Source organism: Talpa occidentalis, unplaced genomic scaffold, assembly GCF_014898055.3.
Source record: "Talpa occidentalis isolate TD23 unplaced genomic scaffold, MPIMG_talOcc4v2.1 talOcc4.7, whole genome shotgun sequence".
Classification (NCBI taxonomy): Eukaryota; Metazoa; Chordata; class Mammalia; order Eulipotyphla; family Talpidae; genus Talpa; species Talpa occidentalis.
In genome coordinates this window covers 78130593-78150319 of record NW_023605083.1, presented here as the reverse complement: position 1 = coordinate 78150319, position 19727 = coordinate 78130593, and the positions used below count along the sequence as shown (strand labels likewise).

The following is a 19727-nucleotide window of genomic DNA, read 5'->3' as shown; positions in this document are numbered from 1 at the left end:
AGGGGAGAGAGAGGAGGGTATGGGAGAATTGGAGAGGTAAGGTGTGGGCATGTGTGAATTGAAGGGGTGGGGGAATCTGGAAATGAACATGACAACAACAGAGATGAAAAACTGGTTGGAGGGGTTCAACAGCACATTGAGATGCAGAAAAAAGAATCATCAGATTTGAAGGTGGAGTAATAGAAATTAAGCATTCTGAAGAACAAAGAGAAAAGAGTTTGAAGAAAACTGTCCTGTGAGACATCCTTAGGCACACCACGCATGTGAATGAGAGTGCTAGAAAGAAAGGAAGGAAAAGGAAGAATAAAACATGTAGAATTACTGGTTGGAAATTTAACAAATGTGATGAAAATGATTAATCCACAGACAATGTTTACCTCTAGCAAGATAAAAACAAAGAAATCCACCTTTTGTCTCATAGTCAAACTATGGGAAAACAAAGGGTTAATTTTTAAATAGCAAGAGTAAAACAGTTCTTCATATCCAGAGGGTCCACAATAAGAATGATCAAACTTCTAATCAGGAATTTGGTGGGAAGGATGAGATATATAAAATTGAAAAAAAAAAAAAAATTGAGGGATAGAATCATGCCCTCAGGGAGAAGGGGGAGGGGAAGGGGGTAAAACACGGAAGCAAGTAGAACTCAGACCCATATGTCAAAAAGAAATGTTGGGATTATTTTGTGTGTGTTCAGGAGCTTGTAACAGTACTGAACTGACTCATCTTAGAATCATAAAACGTAGGTGTCTTGAAACCTTTAAAAATATCCCTCACAAAAGAAGTTACAGCAGTAGCTGAATGAGCAGAATTATTTTTTTTTTTTTTCAAAAAAAAAAAAAAAAGCTGCTTGCAGTCCTACTTACAAGAGTAACTGCAGGAGGCCTTTTGAACTGAAATGCCTGATTCTTATTTGAAAATTCAGGATGTTTTAGAGGACTGTGTGTGTGTGTGTGTGTGTGTGCGCATGTGCATATGTCTATGAGTACAGAGTGTTGCAAATATTTTCAGCTTAATTTTTATTAATTTCAGAAGCAAAAATTCTAGAAACTTATGAATATATAAAAAGAGAGAGAGCAACAGAAGGTTTGAATATTTCAATTTTTTATGTCTTTAGCTTTCTAAGTTTTGGGCAATTATTCAATTATTCTCTAGTTAAAGAGTGGAGATTCACTACAATAAAACTTTGAATTTTTTTTCCTCAAAATTCACAAATATATTTATTTATATTCTGTGTTTGCGTCGATGAAAGGACATTATGAGGGACAATGAAACGCATTATGGGGGAAAGTTGACCTTTAAGACAAACAGTTTCCTGAGAGTATAGTCCCTGAGACATAAGTAAAACTTCCAGGAACAACCCCAGATTTTCCAATGATATGAAATTGCTGAAGCTCAAGCAGTGATGGCAAAGGATCCAGGAACAACTGAGCTCCAGGTGGAATTACTAGTGAGGTGACCACGGACTCTCAACAGGGTGAGGGGCGGCACTGAAGGGTCAGCAGAGGGTGGAGCAAACTAAGGGAGGGGCTGGGATTTCGCCTCCTCCTCTGACTCTCAGCCCTTTGTCCTCAGGAGCCTTTGTGACAAGGTCCCAGCTCTATGATGAGGGCCTGGGTTTAGGCCCCAAGTGCACCCCCAGGGCTCAGTTGCTCAAGAGCAGCTGTGCAATTCAGACCATGGAGAATTATCTCTTGTCTCTGAAGAGCGCTGTGGCTTGTGGGCTGAGCTCCAGCTGCAGTGGCTGGGTGACGGATCCCATCTTGGCCTTTCTGTGTGGGCTGTGGCTCTCCTTGCTGCTAGTTCTCTGCCTCCAGAGTACTCCATCCTTACCACCACATTGGAGGAACAAAAACTTCAGGAAGGTAAGAAGCCCTTGGGCCTGACCCAGTGCCACAGGATTCTCTCTTCTGTCCACAGTCATGTGAGAGACTCCTGGGAAGGGAAAGAACAGATCATCTTTTCTCAGGAAAGAACAGATCCTCATCATGCTGGTGACAAGCCAGGCCAGCAGGGGTGTGAGTGGGCACTAGAATTTCTATCTGAAGATCTCAGACCAAGGGTCTCGGTCAGTAGAGGCTCCAGGGCAAAGTCCCAACTGGCGCCCAGGGACAGGGTGCCTCAGTGGGGTGACCTCTGACGGAGGCTAGGCTCCTGAGCACTGTCCCCCAGGTGCCTTGTTGTGGCCGGTGTGTGGGGCCAGCTTCTCCTCAGCTGAGGTTCATGGAGGGGCCTTGCAGAGACCCTGGAGCCTTTGAGCAGGACAGAGTAGAGTGCTGGTCCCAGGATGCAGGTCCTATCTGACCTGATGGAACTCAGCACCCAGAGGTCCGAGGATTTGTGTTTCTTGGATAGAGCGGGAGAGACCTTGATGGGTCTGACACAGAAGATCCTTTTTGTGATCTTCCATGAAAGAACACTTTAGAAATGAGGAGAGGGAGAATAAATGTGGAAAGTCATGTTCATGTGCACCGGCTGTCTGCAGCTAGAGAGGACAGTGAGAAATGGATCCCATCTCTCTTTTTTTCTAATTTCTCAGCATCAAAAGGAGCTGAAAGGGAGGGATAGAAGCTGAAAGAAACATTGAGTTTTGAAAGGTGAGTGGCTGTAGGTCAGCCTGGCTGAGTGTCACCCCATTTCTCCTGACTCCGAGTCCCTGCTCCCAGTTCCAAGGATGCCAGGGCTCATCCCTCAGGCACAGAACCATGGGGGAGGCTCCTGGGATGAGATGGAGCCCTGACACCTCCCAGATTCCAGGCCCAGAGACAGGCTAGGAAATGTGTGCTGCGGGCAGGGATGGACGGCAGGAGTGGACCACCAGTGGGTGGCCAGGGACGTGGGTCCTCCAGGTCCAGCTGGAGACAAGTAGTTTAACCTGCTCAGATTCCTCTAGGAGCCCTCAGGGTTGAAATGGCCTTGTAAATGACAGGGCGCCCCAACCTGAGACTTGCCTTGAGTGTCAGGCATCAGGTGGCCTTGGACTCTAGACTCAAAGCCCCCAAAGGTCTCCTAGTGGGACAGGTCCTCAGCTTCCTGTCAGGTCTCTGGGTTCCTGCCTTCACCATGGGACCTGGTGTCCTGATTTCCAGCTTGCCAAGATTTCCTACAAGTACTGGAAGAGGCTCAAGAGACTATTTTACTTCTGCAATGGTAAAGAATCTTTGCTTCTCTCCTGCTATCATCCAGAGGCCTGGGTGGGATCTCAGGGGAGCAGCCTTCTGGGTTTAAGCTGGGACAGTGAAATCTGGGGAGAGAGTATGGTTAAAACCCAGGGGTGCCAGAGTAGTTGCATTGTGAGGTCAGCCAGGGGCTGTAGAGGGAGTCTCGGATGGGGCTGCCTACCCTGCCTGGCCTGCCTGGGCCTCCCGGTCCCTCTGCTCTTGGCCATAGCTAGTGCCTTCTGTTTTGTGCAGCCACCTCAGGATTCATCCTGAAAATGGCGGCTGCCATCACCCCTTATGTTAAGACCCCCCTGGCGATGTGTGGAATGCAGGACCTGCCAGAACTCACCAACCTCCAAGGAAGTGTGTGGAAGATGTTACTCCTGCTGTTTCCCTGTCAGCTTCTCCAACCAAGCACTCCTTACCTCTGGCCTCCACCCACTCACCAGGACCCATGTTTTCATCAGTCTCTGATAGTTCAGAGTCATACCTCACTGCCCCTGAGCCATCAGACACTCCCCTTACCCTGGAGAGCCTTTGGCCCCATCCACCTGCTTCTTCACCTCACTCCTCAGTGTCCCCTGGTTCAGAGGCTTGGCCTCCATCTCTGATGGCCTCTGCTGGCCGCCCATCTCCAGACTCCAGCCTGACTTTTCCTCAGTGTGACTCAGTGGCACTGCCCCATACACTTGTCCACACGCCCCTTGGTCATCTTCTCCCATGCAAACCATCACAAGCTTAGGATGCTCAACCCTTCCTCATTTATCCCTGTCCTGGTGGGATTCGAGGGCTGCCAAAGCCTTGAGACTTCAAACTCATCACATCCTGAGTCCCTGAGAGGGTGCCTTCACAGCCCCCCACCAGGGGCCACATTCTGGGGAGACACTAGAAACCAGCAGGTGGAGGCTGGTAGTACAATATCAGCCCTGACCTCCGGAAGGTACTGGAGATGCTAATTTACAAGAGATTGCAGGTGAAAATTTGGAAGGTGAGAAAAGAGGCAGAGGAGTCAGACAGTCACCCAAATTTGGGGGGAAATATATTCCAGTCACTGGATGATACAGGGGATGTCATAGGTGGCCCACCATTCTGGAGCATGAAAGACAAATCAGAGAAACTGCTGGGTTCTAGAAAGTCATTATGTCCTGAGATTTTGGGGGCCCTTACAGAGGAAGTGTGGTCAGCTTCTTCAGGGTCTCCTGGATCTACACCATGAGTCCCTCAAATCCCCTGTCAGGGTCTCTGGGTCCCCAGAGTACCTTTCCTCTGTCCTGCTGGGACAACACCCTAATGTTTTAACTGTGCAAATTAAAGAAGAAACAGGAGGAGCTTCAGATCTTTTACTGCCCCTGACCTTGGTCCTATTGCCTGTGTTCCAACCCCAACACTTAACTCTTTCTGGAACCCAATCATAGTCTGCACCTCAGGCTCATGTGGAGACCCAGGCCCTCCCCACACCCTCCACTCCAATCCTACCAACTTTACAACCAGCCCAGAGTGGATACTGTGGGGTATCTAGCCTTGCTGCCCGTAATATTTCACCCTTCTTCATACCAATGGCAATTCAAACGTGCAATGTCACCACTTGCAGAAGCAGCTAGAAATCGGGACTTCAGCTCCTGTGCATAAAAACCTCATAGAATCCACCAGCAAAGTAACGCCCTAAAGCTCCCAGGACTTTTGGGAATCCCAAGCCTGACGGTCATTGTCAAAAGAAGGGTAATGAGGCCCTCGCCCAGGTGCCCCCAGAAGACCCCTCCAAGCCCGTTTGGTCAGGAAGTTCAGGCAGATTCCAGAAGGTCAGGTCCCCCGGGGTGGTCATCTCTCCAAGCTGGGGACCAGCCATGCCTTGTACCTGCCCAGAGAGTCCGGGGCTTGTAAGGAGCAAGGGGCTTGGGCGGACCTTGGTCTCCTCACTGGGGAGGTATGTAACAAGAACGCCTCCCTGGGGTGGTCTGTGCTTTGCCCACTCACCCGAACTCTCCTGTAAGAACATACCAGCAGGCTTTGGGTGAGGCACGGGTGGTATTTGCCCTGAAAATACTCAAGTTCCTCAGTCTTTTCAGGTGGAAAGTGTTCGACCCTCACCCTTTCCGCAATCTGTCTTTTCCCTGCCAGACTCCTGTGTATTGGGGGCTGGCTCGAAAGGCAAGTTGGTCAGGCCCTTGGGAGTCCCACCCACCGAGGGAGAACTTGATAATACATGTCAGTCCCCACCCCCACCAGGGTGGCTCCCTCCCAGCCCCCTCACCTGCCAGTGAGGCCTCCCAGAAGGCTCGGGCAGGGACCCTTGGTGGTGGCCACGGGGCCTCAGCGGCCCCTGCTACTGGGCAGGAAAGAATGGTCCTTTCTCAGGCCTTCACATACCGGGGTGGGCAGGCTCTGGCGCAGATGGAATGACCTAGGGGTTGAGGGAGGCTGCCGAGAGGCAAGCCCGAGTTCAGTAATGGCCGCAGAGGACCCAGGGAGGAGAGTGAGGGTCGCACCTCACCTGACTCCTCCCAGAGCGTGGCAACAGTGGACAACACTCAGGCCACAGATGCCCTAAGATTAGTGAGTGGAGCAGAATCCCAGCTTTCCCAGTGACACCCCTTCCTCCAGGGTCAGATGCACACCATGCACAGAAGTACAGTGGATACATGTGTGAGCACATCTGTATATTACAGTTGTTTTAACATCCCAATATTCGTCAAAATACATTTTTTGAGCCCTGAGATGCGGTGGTGGCCCCTGTCTGTGTGGACGGGCAGGGTCAGGTTCCCTCTTCTTAGTGTCTGCTCTGACTTCAGTGGGATGGCACCGTGGAGGGAGGCTGACCGCTGTGGGGCTTGCCTGTCCTCATCCTAGGCCCTCGTGCACCCTAGGGTTTCACATCACCCTACTGATAAAAACAACGGGAAGAGAGAGAAATTGCCAAGATGAACAAGACTCCTTAAGACCCAGGCCAGGAGCTGACTCAGCTGTTGTCTCCTGCTTTCTCTCTGCTTGAACTGGTGCAGGTCTAAGGGTCAGGAGTGCATAGACTGAAATTCCCCTCAGGCCTCAACAAGTGTGGGAGATGGCTTCATGGAGTTGGGGTGCTGGCCTGAGCCAGAATCAGGAGACACCTGCCCCTTGTCTCTATGATAATAGGTGGCACCTGCCTGGGGATTCCTTCTCTCCATGATGACAAGGATTGAGGGCTTGAAGCAGGGGTGTGGTGGGAGTGCAGGGAGGTGCTGAGGACCATGTCCACTTGCCCCAGAGGAGGGGCTGACCCTCCTGGGCAATGGAGCAGCGGTGAGACTGTGCCCTTCCCCCTATGAGTGTGGATCACTGTGAACAGAGTGGGTGGTATGGGCAGGTACAAGGTGGCCTAGGGTGGCCCAGAAACAGTTGCAAGACCCAGTTCTCATCTCATGCCTGCAACAAACAGAGTGAGAAGGAGATATTAGGTGTCAGCAACCAGCATGGCCCCCCCGTATCCCCAGACAGCCCAACACCAGAGCCCAGATCCGACAAGCCACCTGCAGCTCCTCAGAGGAGGTCAGGTTCCCAGAGGAGCAGAGCGCTCAAGCAGGGAAGGGTCACACCCCTCTCAAAGGACCTTTAAGAAGTCTGAAAGGCACTGGGGATCTCAGGAAGGACTCACAGGTCTCACTCCCCACCATGGACAGCCTCCAGAGTACAGGAGAGGCCTCAATGGCTGCGGGGATGGCCTTTCATGGCATGTCTCTCTGGGACTCATGTAGAAAGAGACCCTCAGACAGGACCTGTCACAACAGGCCTGAGGCACCTGTCCAAATGGGCGCAGGTGAGGGTGACCCTGAGCTGCTCCTACACTGGCCCAGCTGCATCATAACTGCCTGTGAGCCTGGATTATGGAAACACATAGAACATTCCTACAGTGTCATGTGCATGGGGAAGTAGGTCGAGCTCGGGGCATCCCTCCCCAGTTGGGGTACCCTCCAGGAGTTTACTCATCCCATGAGGGGGATCAGCCTGCCCCCAGCACCTGTCAGTGACCCTCACGTGGGACCTGGACCCAGGATACCGGGCAGAGGGGACACAGAACAGCTCTGGCCAGTTTCTCCCTGAAGCCTGTAATGGCCCCCTACTGGGCAGACACCCACACAGAGACCTCTGCAGACACACACCAAGCCCTGTCCCAGGCCTGCACAGAGACCCCAGGCAGAGGCTCCCACACGCAGCCTTCGGCCCAGAGCCTGCTCACAGACCTGGCACAACCTCACGGGCCTTCTCTGGGTGCCTGAGCATCCTCCACTGGCAGGTCCTTCACAGAGGGTGGACTCAGCCAGCTGCCAGCAAGGAGGAGGAACAGTGACCCCATGTCCTCGCCCAGAGACCTCAAGACACTCAGACCCCATAGGTGTTCCTCCACCTGGCACTCCCTGCTTGGGGCACACCAATTGTTGTCCTTTTGTCATGCATTGTGTCTGAGCCTAAGCATTATGTATCCAAAGTATATTCTTGTGAAAACCTTTTCTTCCACAGTTTCTCATTAGGCTGATCTCTGTCCCACACTTTAGAGAATCACATATTTCAACATGAATCAAATTCTGCCAACACCCAGTAAGAGAAAATAATGCATTTGTCCAGTTTTCACTATCATCCAAATGGGGTCAACGTCATATTTTTCAATTCAAGGGGGCCCAGATAACCTCAAGGGAGCTCACCCCTTTCTTTTGATGATAAAGTAATGCCTGCTGCAGGAAATAAGCTCTAGGATAAAATAAGCAGCAAAGGGCATCTGGAGTCGCCCTTGCTTATAAGCAATTCCTTTTCCTTGCCTTGTTAAAATCATTTGAACAGCACCTGTCAAGCACGTGTCTAGGGTAGGTCTCTCAAATTATCCACTGGGAAGGCAGGCAACTGTCCTTTCTCTAGCAGGAACAGAGCTGACATGAGGGTTCTTTTGGCCTATTTGCTCCACATGAAACTCCCTTCTTTGATTCTCATGATATGCAGATTTTTTAATATTTCTCTTCCTACTCCCTTTAGATGTCATTGAATCACAAATGATGGACTACTGTCATGGGCGTCCTCGAGTTGTCTAGTGCATTGCATTGTTTATTTTACACTGCGACCCATGCAGATAACTTTTTTGGGGGGGGGGCAGGATTTCCTTTTTTTTCCTAGGTTCTTTTTGGGCTGAACAAGTCATGAAAACAACATCAGACCAATGAGCTAAGGAAAGGATCCATTTAATTACATACATTTGGGTGATCTACACAAAGAAAAGGACTCCGTTTTCAGTGTGGAATTGGAGGGTAGACATCCTAAGGAATGGGGTGGGAGCCCGAGACTTCACGGAAAGAGAGGGTGAACACATCTGGCAGCAACCTGTGCTCTGTAATTACACTTTGCCCTGGTATGGAGACAGATTTCTCTGATAGAAATGCTAACCGTTAGCCTGGGTAACACCCCCAATTTTAATTCTTCTTGGTAGTCAGTGAGGTGGTACCTTGTTCACTTATGCTTTTAGGTCTCCGTTGAACTTATTTGTCAACATCTGCATAAAAACAGGGTCTTTTGGGGGAGGCTAGCTCTGAACATCTTGAGAGCAAGCCTATTTTGATCACCTTAAGTTTAATGAAGAGGATAAAATAGAAGCAATTAGGGAAAAGTTTCCTTGAGGAAATGCTTTACAGTATATGTGATGTTGATATACACGTCTGCACACCTGAAACCCATACAATGTTATAAATAAGGTTAATTCAACCACAAAGGAAAATGCTGTACAAAGAGTGGGATGTATTAGTCAAGTTGACTATTTTATTGGGAGAAAGGAAATGATCCTTATTTAATCTTTTGAAATAAAGGTCTTCAGTGTGCCCTAAAGTCCAAAACCAGACAAATGTTGGGTGTTACTTGTTGCCATGATGTGTTAAAATGCCCCCTCACTCACCCCTCCAGTTCAGTCAGTCCTGCAGAACTGCAACAAACCTGCAGTTTGAACCCAGGTTGCCATCAGACATTATGGACGCACATCACATGTGCCCCAGACAATTTGTGTATCTAGTTTCTACGACAAAAAATTGCTCCTTTGTAGATTTTTGTGATCAGTTCTTTATCGTTAGTGTTGTGTGCAAAAGTTTTCTCCCAGTCCCTGGGGTGTCTCTTTGTTTTGGTTACTGTCTCTTTTGCTGAACAGAAGCTCTTTAATTTGCTGTAGTCCCTAAAATCTACAAAAAGCTGAAGAGACTCAACAAAAACAAAATAAACAACCCAGTCAAAAAACGGACAGAAGAGCTAAAAAGAAACCTCTCCAAAGAGGAAATGAAAATGACCAACAGGCATATGAAAAAATGTTCAGCATCACTTGTAATCAGGGAAATGCAAAATAAAACTACAATGAGATACCATCTTAAGCATTGAGACTGACACATGTTAAAAAATTAGCTACAACAAATGTTGGTGAGGATGTGGAAAAAAAGGAAATCTACTGCACTGCTGGTGGGAGTGCAAACTGGTCCAACCACTATGGAAAGCTGTGTGGAGATTCCGCAACCTGCTAAAGATGGAGTGTCCATATGATCCAGCAATTCCACTCCTAGGTATTTACCCAAAGGACACAGAAACATTAAATCAAAAGGGCAACTGCACCCCTGTGTTTATAGAAGCACTATTTACAATAGCTAAGCTATGGAAACAACCCAAATGCGGGCCTCCCATGGTGGGGCAGGCAGTTGAGCACAATGCTGAGAAGCTGCCCACAGCCTCTGCAGCACCGGTTTGATCCTGGCCAACCTGCGAGTGTCCCACCTGGTGCAGGCGACCTCTCCTGTAGTGCCTCCTGATCCCCTCAGCAGTGTATTTTGTCAGTCTGCCTGTTCTGTTCCCCGCTCTGTCTCTGGTGAATCCTCTCACTCTCCTGGGCATCTGGCCTGTACCCTGATTCTTGTATAAATAAATAAATCTTTAAAAAAAAAAAAAAAACAGGGCCTTCCCTGGTGGCCCAGCAGTTGAGCTCTGGGCTTCGAAGCTGGCTGCAGCCTCTGCAGTGCCAGTTACATCCCCAACCGCCGGTGAGGGTCCCACATGGTGCGCAGACCTCTCCTGCTGCACCTGCTGCTCCCCTCAGCAGTGCACTTCATCAGTCTGCCTGTTTTGTTCCCCACTCTGTCTCTGGTGAATTCTCTCCCTCTCCCGCACTTCTGACTATAACCAGTGCTTGTATAAATAAATAAATTTAAAAAAATACTTAAAAAAAACAACCCAAACACCCCATTACAGATGACTGAATCAAGAAGATGTGGTACATATACACAATGGAATCTTATTCAGCTATCAAAAACATAAACTCATGCAATTTGCAGCTGGAAGAGATCATGCTCAGCGAAATAAGGCAGAAAGATAAAGAAAAATACTGGATGGTCTCACTCATAGCAGGAATTCAGAAAACCTAAATAGGGAAAAGGAAAAAGACTAATTATAATAAGTAAAAACAAAATCAACAAGCAACTGTAAACCACAGACACACTATGGGGAAGGGAGGATTGGAGGGATTAGGGTCAAAATAAGTGGAGTGGGAATTGTATGGGGAATATAACCAAGAATAAAATGCATACATTGTGCAAAAATTAAAAATGATTAAAAACAAATAAAATTAAATTTAAAAAGAAAAGAAAAAACAAACAAAACACACGACCATTAAAAAAAAATTGCTCCTTCACCCCAGGAGAAACAAATGAGGGCATCCAATTTATGCAAAACACATTGTCAATATTTCCAGATTTTATTGTCACCTTATTAAATTGCTGAGATTTGTTACTGAAATCTCATAAAAAATTTATCATTTATATTAACCTAATAGAAATGGTTGTCAAAAGCAAGATAATGGAGAAAATAATTAAAAGCAGATTTTTTTTTACATTTTTCACCTCATAACATCTGAAAATGAAGTGACTTAACTTATAGGTAAAAGCTCCCTACATGACATTCCACATATTTTCCAATTCTGGTTTGAGAATGATTTAATTTAAAGCAGTGCTCACACTGATTTCCATAAACCCAGCATTCTAGAACACAGTCTGGAGGGTGACAATTATGTGCTGACCCTGTACTACTCCGAGGGATAAGGATGTTTCCTAGTTAAGAGAAAATGCAAAGGAAAATGAAAGGGGAATCATTGTACAACATACAGGTGAACCCTTAAGAGCTATTACCCTATGTAGAGAATCATATTCTTGCCAGTTTGATACACTTTTACTTTGTAACAAACTCCCACAGAAAGACATTTCTGGAAGTACACCCAGATAGAATAGCAACACTTTGTCTTGCTCACCCCACTGGGGATAACCCAGATCCAGGTGATTCAGGGTTTCATAATGGCTGCTGCACCTCTCACAAGGGTGGACTCAGTCATTCCTGGAACAGGAGGATCAGTCTTTCTAACTGTCCCATGTCCATGGGGTGGTGCATCTCCTGCACAGGTGCAAGTTGTCTTCCTGAGGCCTAAGAGGCACTGGCGTCCACACTTGTAGTGACCAGAGGAGTCCACCTCCAAGTGGACAGACACACCAGATGTCCAGTCACATCAGACCACAACAAGGAAAGTGTCTTCAGTGAATGGGGCTGGAAAAACTGAATATGAATGAAGCTAGACTATTCTCTCATATCATATGCAAAAATAAATTCAAAATGGAAAAAAGACTAGGATATAGGACCCAAAACCATTAAACACATGGACAAAAAACAGGCAAAACACTTCATGACATGCACTTCAGTGAAGTTTTTGTGGATTTGAATCCAACTGCAAGGAAAACGAGAATATAAACAACTGGGACTTCATGACACTAAAAAGTTTCTGTACTGCAAAAGAAACTATTGCTAAAACGAAAAGACACACTACTGAGTGGGAGGAAATGCTGCACAGCACCTATCTGACAGGGGACTGAGATCAAGGATCTACAAAGAACTCCTATACATAAAAACAATGGAAGAAAACCATAACCCAATCAAAAATGGGCAGAAGTGCTAAACAGTGATTTCTCAAAAAAAGCCTTAAAAACAGCAAACAGACATATGATAAATGTTCATCATTATTTATCATTAGGGAAATGCAAATCAAGACCACTATGAGATACCATGTCTCACCTGTGTATGGCCCGGATTGAAAAGAACAGAAACAAATACCGCTGTGAGTGTGCAGGAAAGGGAACCCTCCCAACTAGTGCTGGATGATATGTTGTCCAGCCCCCATGCAAGGTAGTATGCAGGTGTCTCCTATGATTAAAAATGGATTTGCCATAAGGCCCAGTCATTCAACTCCTAGTTATCAATCTGAAGAATTCAAACACGCTTATTTTATTTTATTTTATTTTATTTTATTTTTTAAAAGATTTATTAATTTATACAAGAACTGGGGTATAGCGCGGGAGGGTGAGAGAATTCACCAGAGACAGAGTGGGGAGCAGAACAGGCAGACAGACTGAAGACACTGCTAAGGGGAGCAGGGGGCGAGGTAGGAGAGGTCTGCCACACCATGTAGGTTTCTCCTTGGCAAGCTGGGAATCAAACCAGCGCTGCAGAGGTTGTGGACAGCTCACAGCTGTCAACCCCTGCACCACAGGGGAGGTCCTTTTTATTTTTTTAAAAAGATTTATTTATTCATGCACATAAGAACCGGGCACAGACCAGATGTGCGGGAGGGTGAGAGGATTCACCAGAGGCAGAGCGGGGAACAGAACAGGCCGATTGACCGAAATACACTGCTGAGCAGTGGGCGAGTCAGGAAAGGTCTGACATGCCATACTGGTATCTCGCCAGCAGGCCAGGATAGATCCTGTGCTGCAGAGGCTGGGGACAGTTCACAGTGCTGTGGTCAACCACCTCGCCACAAGGGGAGGCCCCACACTAATTTTAAGGGAAATGGCTCTCCCATGCTGATTGTAGCACTGTTTACAATAACCAAGCTATGGAAACAGCCTAAGTGCCCAAGACCAAATGAATCCATCTAGATGTGATATATGTACACAATAGAACAGTACTCAGCAACCAAATAAGATGAAATCCTACCATTTGCAGCAGCACACAGGGTGCTGACGGGATTATGCTAAGTTAAATAAGGCAGAGGAGACAGAAAAATACCAGCTGGCATCACTGATATGTGGCATATAGAGAACCCGAACAAAGCGCCAGAGACAGACTAGGCTTAAACACTAACCCTTGCAAACTGACTATAGACCTGAAGCACCCAGAGGAGAGGGAGAGGGTGAGAGCAGAGTGGGGATGGAGCCAAATGGACCATGGTGCTGGGCCCTGGGTGACTTGGTAGCTTGTGCGCCATAGTAGCTGCACCTTACAGGGGCTGGGGAGGGTCCTGTGCTTCCAAAATACCACCAGCAGTACAAGCAACATTGTGTCTATTAAAAACATAAAAATAGGGCCTCCCCAGTGGCGCAGCGGTTGAGCGCTGGGTTGCGAGGCTGCCCGCAGACTCTGAAGCGCTGGTTCATTTCCTGGCTGCTCCCTCTCCTGCCACCCGCTGCTCCCCTCAGCAGTGTACTTCAGTCCTTCTGCCTGCTCTGCTCCCAGCTCTGGCTCTGGTGAATTCTCTCACCCTCCCGCGCTTCTGACTGTACCCAGTGCTTGTATAAATAAATAAATAAATGAATAAATAAATAAATAAATGATATATATTAAAAAAAAAAAACATCAAAATAAATAACTAGTCCAACTGCTTTACCGGTGTCCAGTATGACAAATAATCATAACCAGCTAAAGACATGTGCACCATCTTTATAGTTCATTTCAGAAATGCTGTGCTGCTCCTTATTTCCTACTCATTGTCATTTCTACTGTGAGGAGTGTCAAGTCAGTGTGCACAGAATCACTAGCAAGTGTGATGAAGTTTACACATTCAGCCAAGAACTGACTTGCCTGAAAAACCAAACTTAACTAATCAGGGACATTTTTTTAATAATTTTCATGGTATTTTAAGAGCGCAAGTTCTTGTATCTAGCCATTCACAATGAGTAAAACCTAATGATTTTACCCTCATTAACCAAAATAGTATTTATTAAATTTCTATAATTTTATGGGCACTGTTACTAACCATGAGAATAGGCAAAGTAGAAATCCTCAAATCTTTCTTGTTTAGCTTATAAAATATAATTTAGACAATCAAAATGAAAATATTGTAATTGCATTTTATTAATATTTTCCTATAAATATCAGTGGGGTTTTACTCTCAGCTCCAATTTACTACAGATATATTTTTAAGAATCCCCTACAAAATTACAAATTTCAAAAATCCTGAAACAATAATCTTAAAAACATATCTTCAAAATAGTATTTATTATAAATTTTTTGTTTGTACGTAGGGCAAATGAGTTAAAAAGTCAGGCATTTCTGCCCTCAACTGCACCATTAGCGTCTTACTACTTTTATACTGATTACCCAGCTATTTGATAGTGGAAAGTTCCTAGTTGTTAGGATTTGGTAGGTTATTTTGGGAATCTGACAAGGCTATTATCACTAATTTATAGGGAAAGTTATTTTTTCTTTATTTTTTATTAACCTGCTTTGTTATTTATTTTTTCTTACAATGTTGTTTACTTTTCTCATGTGTAGTCCCCTTAGAATTTTCACTACCAATTCATCCATGCACCATCTCTGTAGTCACTTGGATCATCCCACCCACATTTTGATTACTTTCCCTACCCCTCCCCTGCAGAATGTCTCTAATTTATGCTGTATGTTTATTTATTTATTTTTTTTGTGTTGTGTTTCTGTTGTTGTTGTTTTCCTTGATTCCCGTATATTCCTCCTATAAGTGAAATTGTTTGGCATTTTTCTTTCTCCTTCAGACTTATTTCATTGAGCATAATCCCTTCAAGCACCATCCTTGGTGCTGCGAATGGCATTAGTTTATCCTTTTGATTGCTGAATTGTAGTCCATTGTGTATATATACACTTCTTCTTGATCCAGTCATCTATTTTTGAGCATTTGGGTTGATTCCAAGTCTTACCTATTATAAATGGTGGTGCAAAAAATATAAGGGTGCATGTATTCTTTTGTATTAATGTTTTTGTGTCCTTGGGGTAGATTCCTAGGAGTGGAATTGCTGGATCCTATGGTAGCTCCATTTTCAGTAGTCTGAGTAAACTCCATACAGCTTTCCATAGTGGTTGGACCAGTTTGCTCTCCCACCAGCAATGTAGAAGCATTCTTTTTTTCACACCATCCTCACCAGCATTTGCAGTTGCTAATTTTGTTTTGTTTTGTTTTTTTTAATATGTGCAATTCCTACTGGTGTAAGGTGGTATCTCATTGTGGTTTTAATTTGCATTTCCCTGATTATGAAGGATGTTGAATGAATTTTCATATGCCTGTTGACCATTTGTATTTCCTCTTTGGAGAAATGTCTTTTAAGTCCTTCTGTCCATTTTTTGACTGGATTGTTTACTTTGTTTTTGTTGAGTCGTGTGAGGTCTTTGTAGATCTTTATGATCAGTCTCTTCTCAGTTTATGAAGTGCAAAACTTTTCTCCCAGTCAGTGGGGTTTCTCCTTGTTTGGATGAATGTCTCTTTTGCTGCACAGAAGCTCTTTAATTTGATACAGTCCCAGCTGTTCATGTTTTCCTTGACTTTCTTTGCTTTAGGTGATGTGTCTTTACAGATGTTACTGGGATGTATGTAATGTAGTATTTAGCCTATATTTTCTTCTACATATTTTATGGTTTAGGTCTTATGTATAATTCTTTCATCTACTTTGAGTTGTTTTTTGTGAATGGTATGAGTTAGTAGTCTAGCTTCATTCTTTTGCATGTAGCAACCCAGTTTTCCCAGCACCATTATTGAACAAACTGTCTTTCTTCCATTGATAATTTTTGCTTCTTTGTCAAAGATTAATTGTCCATCTGTGGGTTTATTTCCAGGTTTTCTATATGATTCCATTGGTCTGTGTGTCTGTTTTTGTTCCACTACCATGCAGTTTTAACATTCTGCTTGTAGTATAGTTTGAAGTCCAGGATTGTGATACCTCCATTCCCCTTCTTTTCAGTCAGGTGAGCTTTGGCTTTTGGAGGTTTTTTTGTTTCTCCATATGAATTTCATCAATATTTGTTCTACTTCTTTGAAAATGTCATTGAAATTTTTATTGAAATAGCATTGAATCTATAGATTGCCCTTGGTAGGGTGGCCATTTTAATAATGTTAATTGTTCCAATCAAAGAGCAGGGTATATATTTCCATTTCTTTGTGTCTTCTTCTAATCTTTTAACAATGTTTCATAGTTTTCTTTGTTAGGCTTTACCTATTTGTTAGGCTTATTCCCAAGTATTTGATTTTTTTTTGTTTTCCTTTTAAAAGGATTTTTTTTTATTTCTTCTTCAGATTGATTGTTTGCATATAGGAAAACTACTGATTTTTGCATGTTGATTTTGTATCCTGCTACTTTACTAAACTGGTTGATTATTTTGATTATTTTTTCTGTGGAGTTTTTGGGGTTCTCTATGTATATTATCATATCACCCACAAATAGTGATATTTTACTTCTTCTTTCCCTATTTGGATTCCTTGTAAGTCTTTCTCTTACTTCTCCTGCTAGAACTTCCAGTATTATATTAAAAAGCATTGGTGAGAGTGGACATTCCTGTTTTGTTCCATCTAAAGGGAAAGACTTTCAGTTTTTCACCATTGAGAATGATATTATCTATGGGTTTGTCATATATGGCCTTTACTATGTTGAGGTATGCTCCTTTTTCCTGAGAATTTCAAGAGCATTTATCATAAATGGATGATGAAATTTGTCGAATGCTTTCTCAGCATTTGTAGATATGATCATATCGTTTTTATTATTTTTTGTTTATGTGTTGGATTAAATTAATTGATTTTTGGATGTTTAACCATCCTTGTGTCCCTGGAATAAATCCTACATGGGCATGGTGAATTATCTTTTGATGCGTTGTTGGATTCCGTTGGCTAAGATTTTATTGAGGATTTTTGAATCAGTTTTCATTAGAGAGATTAGCCTGTAGTTTTCTTTTTTTGTGTTGTTCTTGTTTGGTTTTGTTATAAGTGTAATGTTGGCTTCATAAAATGTATTTGGTAGTATCTGTAGGGAGTGTTTTCTCAATATTCCCAAACCGCAGAAATAATTTTCCAAACCAAACCCAATAGAAACTTTACTTTCAGATAGCAGGGAACCCTGTACATGCGAAAGAAACAATAAACTGAAATGAAAATGATTATAATAATGCATCAGATATTCAAAGAGGAACAGAGTACCCTGGTATTTCAAAGTCAGTTCTTTCCCCCTCCTCCTGCCAGAAGCACAAGGAACTCTGTCCAGTCTTTACTGGGAAGTCCTGGTGGATTCCATGGAGATGAAATTCACGAAACATGGGGACACCCAGTTACTAGGTCGCCCTAGAGTTTTTGACCTTCATACTCATCCATGCTGCATGTCGTAATCCATCAATGACAGGCTTTCCAAGCCCAGCACTGGTTCCGTAGAAGGAGTTTCCTTGTTCTAGCTGCTGTGATTCTCAGCAGCCTGTATGTCTCTAGTTATGGGGCAGTGTTTTGTCCTGTGACCTCACTTACCTGAGGGACCCAGGAGAGTGGCTGATTTCTCAGTTTGTTCCTTATGTCCTTATGGTGCAACAGTGACTTCTAAGCTCCTTACATGCTGGGCAGGAACGGGAAGTTTGGTTATGTGTCTATTGTATAAATAATATCTGATGCATTCGTTTTGTAAAAGTATCACAGAATATTTAAACAGAGAAAGACAAAATACAAAAGTCTTTGTTTACCTATATCCCTGTTTTCACTTTGCTTCCCATGAGAAGTGATAATATAAAACTTGCTACGTGAATTTCTACATTTTTTGAAAGCATCTACATTCACTCACCCTATCTTATAAAATTTCCTTTTGTAGCATTCATTTCCTTATTTATTCATTTAAAATATGTGACAGGAAAAAATGGGAAGATAAAATGGTAAGAAAACTAGCCACAGTCCTCATAAAATTCTCTTGGGCTGGAGATAGATCTCATATCTTAGATCGCACTGATACTCCTAAGGCCTTAGCCCTGGTAGGTTCTATCAAGGAACAGAGAGAAGATTGATCCAGTTGGAGAGAACTGCATATTATGCGAATGCCTTTTAGGGAACTGCGAGAGGACAAGTGTGCATGTAGCAGAGGATGTGGGGCAAGGTGGGAGGACGATATGCTGGGACATCCTTTAAAAGTATAAAAATGTCTTCTTTAGTGTCTGTACATCAGAGCAGTAGCTTAGCTGCCTTTGCAGGGACAAAAGCTGCCCAAGGAATTTTGGCAGGAAATGAGTTAGATTGGACATAAATATAGGAAGCTCTCTCTCTCTCTCTCTGTCTCTCTGTGTGTGTGTGTGTGTGTGTGTGTGTGTGTGTGTGTGTGTGTCTGTGCGCGCATTGAACTGACCTTCTGGGGTGATAATGAATGAAGGGGGATGAGCAAGTCTGTCTGCCATTCATTTATTTGATACACAGTTACTGAGCACCTGGTATATCAGAACACTGTTTTAGGACCTGGGAATATAACAGTAATGCAAGTAAGTCAAAGTCCATTCCTCAGGGAACTTACATTTTAGAATTAGGCAACACCAGTAATGAAGGGGTAATAGAAACACAACACTGTCAAGAATGTAAGTATTGGAGATGATTGCTAGTCCCAGAATCTTTATGGAATATTTTATTTGGCGACTCACATATTATCTTAAGGAGAGGATGTAAGTGGATGTACAGGGACCAAAAGAAATCCAAGATGTTACTAAGCTATTTGGATGAGGTCTAGCATGTAACTCTCCAGCAGCCCACTAGCTCCATTCACAGTCCTCATGGTATCCCACATCCCATCATACCCTTCCTCCTAACCTCACCTGCTGCTCCCCTCTCTCTGATTCACTCCTATCCAGCCTCATTGTCAGAAAGATTCTGACAATTCTCCAACCTCATGACCTTTGCAAAACTCAGTCAGCCCACTCAAGGGTTGCCAGGGAAAACGTAATTCCTAAACCCTTCCAATTCTCCACAGGAACAGAAATCATGGGTTCTGGCAGCCTGAAGGACGTCCACTGAAAAACCTGGTGTTGGCTGTTTGGAAGGAAAGCACCGGTGGAGGCAGTATGCACAAGCACAGCACTGGATCCCAGGGGCTGTGGGAAGTGCACTGACCCCATCGGGTACAAGGCATCTACTCTGTGCAGAAATATAATGCCCAGAGCTGGTGAATTTCACTATAATGCAGGTCCTCACGTAACATCATTGTGTTCAACGCCCAGCATTATATGTTGATAAGATAATAAAATAACCTGGAACAGCTTTCATTATTGGTCTTTTCTTTAAAAGTTACCGTTTCCTAAGCCTATGGTGGTGAGGGAACACTCACTGGTCTGGGGAAAGTCAAGATTACTAAAAAAAAAATGGCATAGGGGAAATCTTTTTCACTTTAGAATAATTAAGGCCCATCTCTCTCATCACACAAAAATACACTTTTCATAGCCATTAAAAAGCTAACTTTCAATGAGAAACTAAAGCAAAAATGGGAGGAACACACAGCTGGGACTTTCTAAGCAGAA

The 19727-nt window shown here is 44.3% G+C and overlaps 1 long non-coding RNA gene across 3 annotated transcripts; it reads left to right on the top strand.

The window, feature by feature from the left end:
• Window positions 1-1574: 1574 nt before the first annotated feature.
• Window positions 1575-19463, top strand: LOC119232607 (uncharacterized). Of its 3 annotated transcripts, none has more exons than XR_008549664.1 (4): window positions 1575-1862; window positions 2537-2594; window positions 3087-3147; window positions 19184-19463. It is a non-coding gene; the product is annotated as an uncharacterized LOC119232607 (long non-coding RNA). The 3 variants fall into 3 exon arrangements; XR_005122162.2 differs by lacking the exon at window positions 19184-19463 and adding an exon at window positions 3411-5053; XR_005122163.2 differs by lacking the exon at window positions 3087-3147.
• The last annotated feature ends 264 nt before the right edge of the window (window positions 19464-19727 follow it).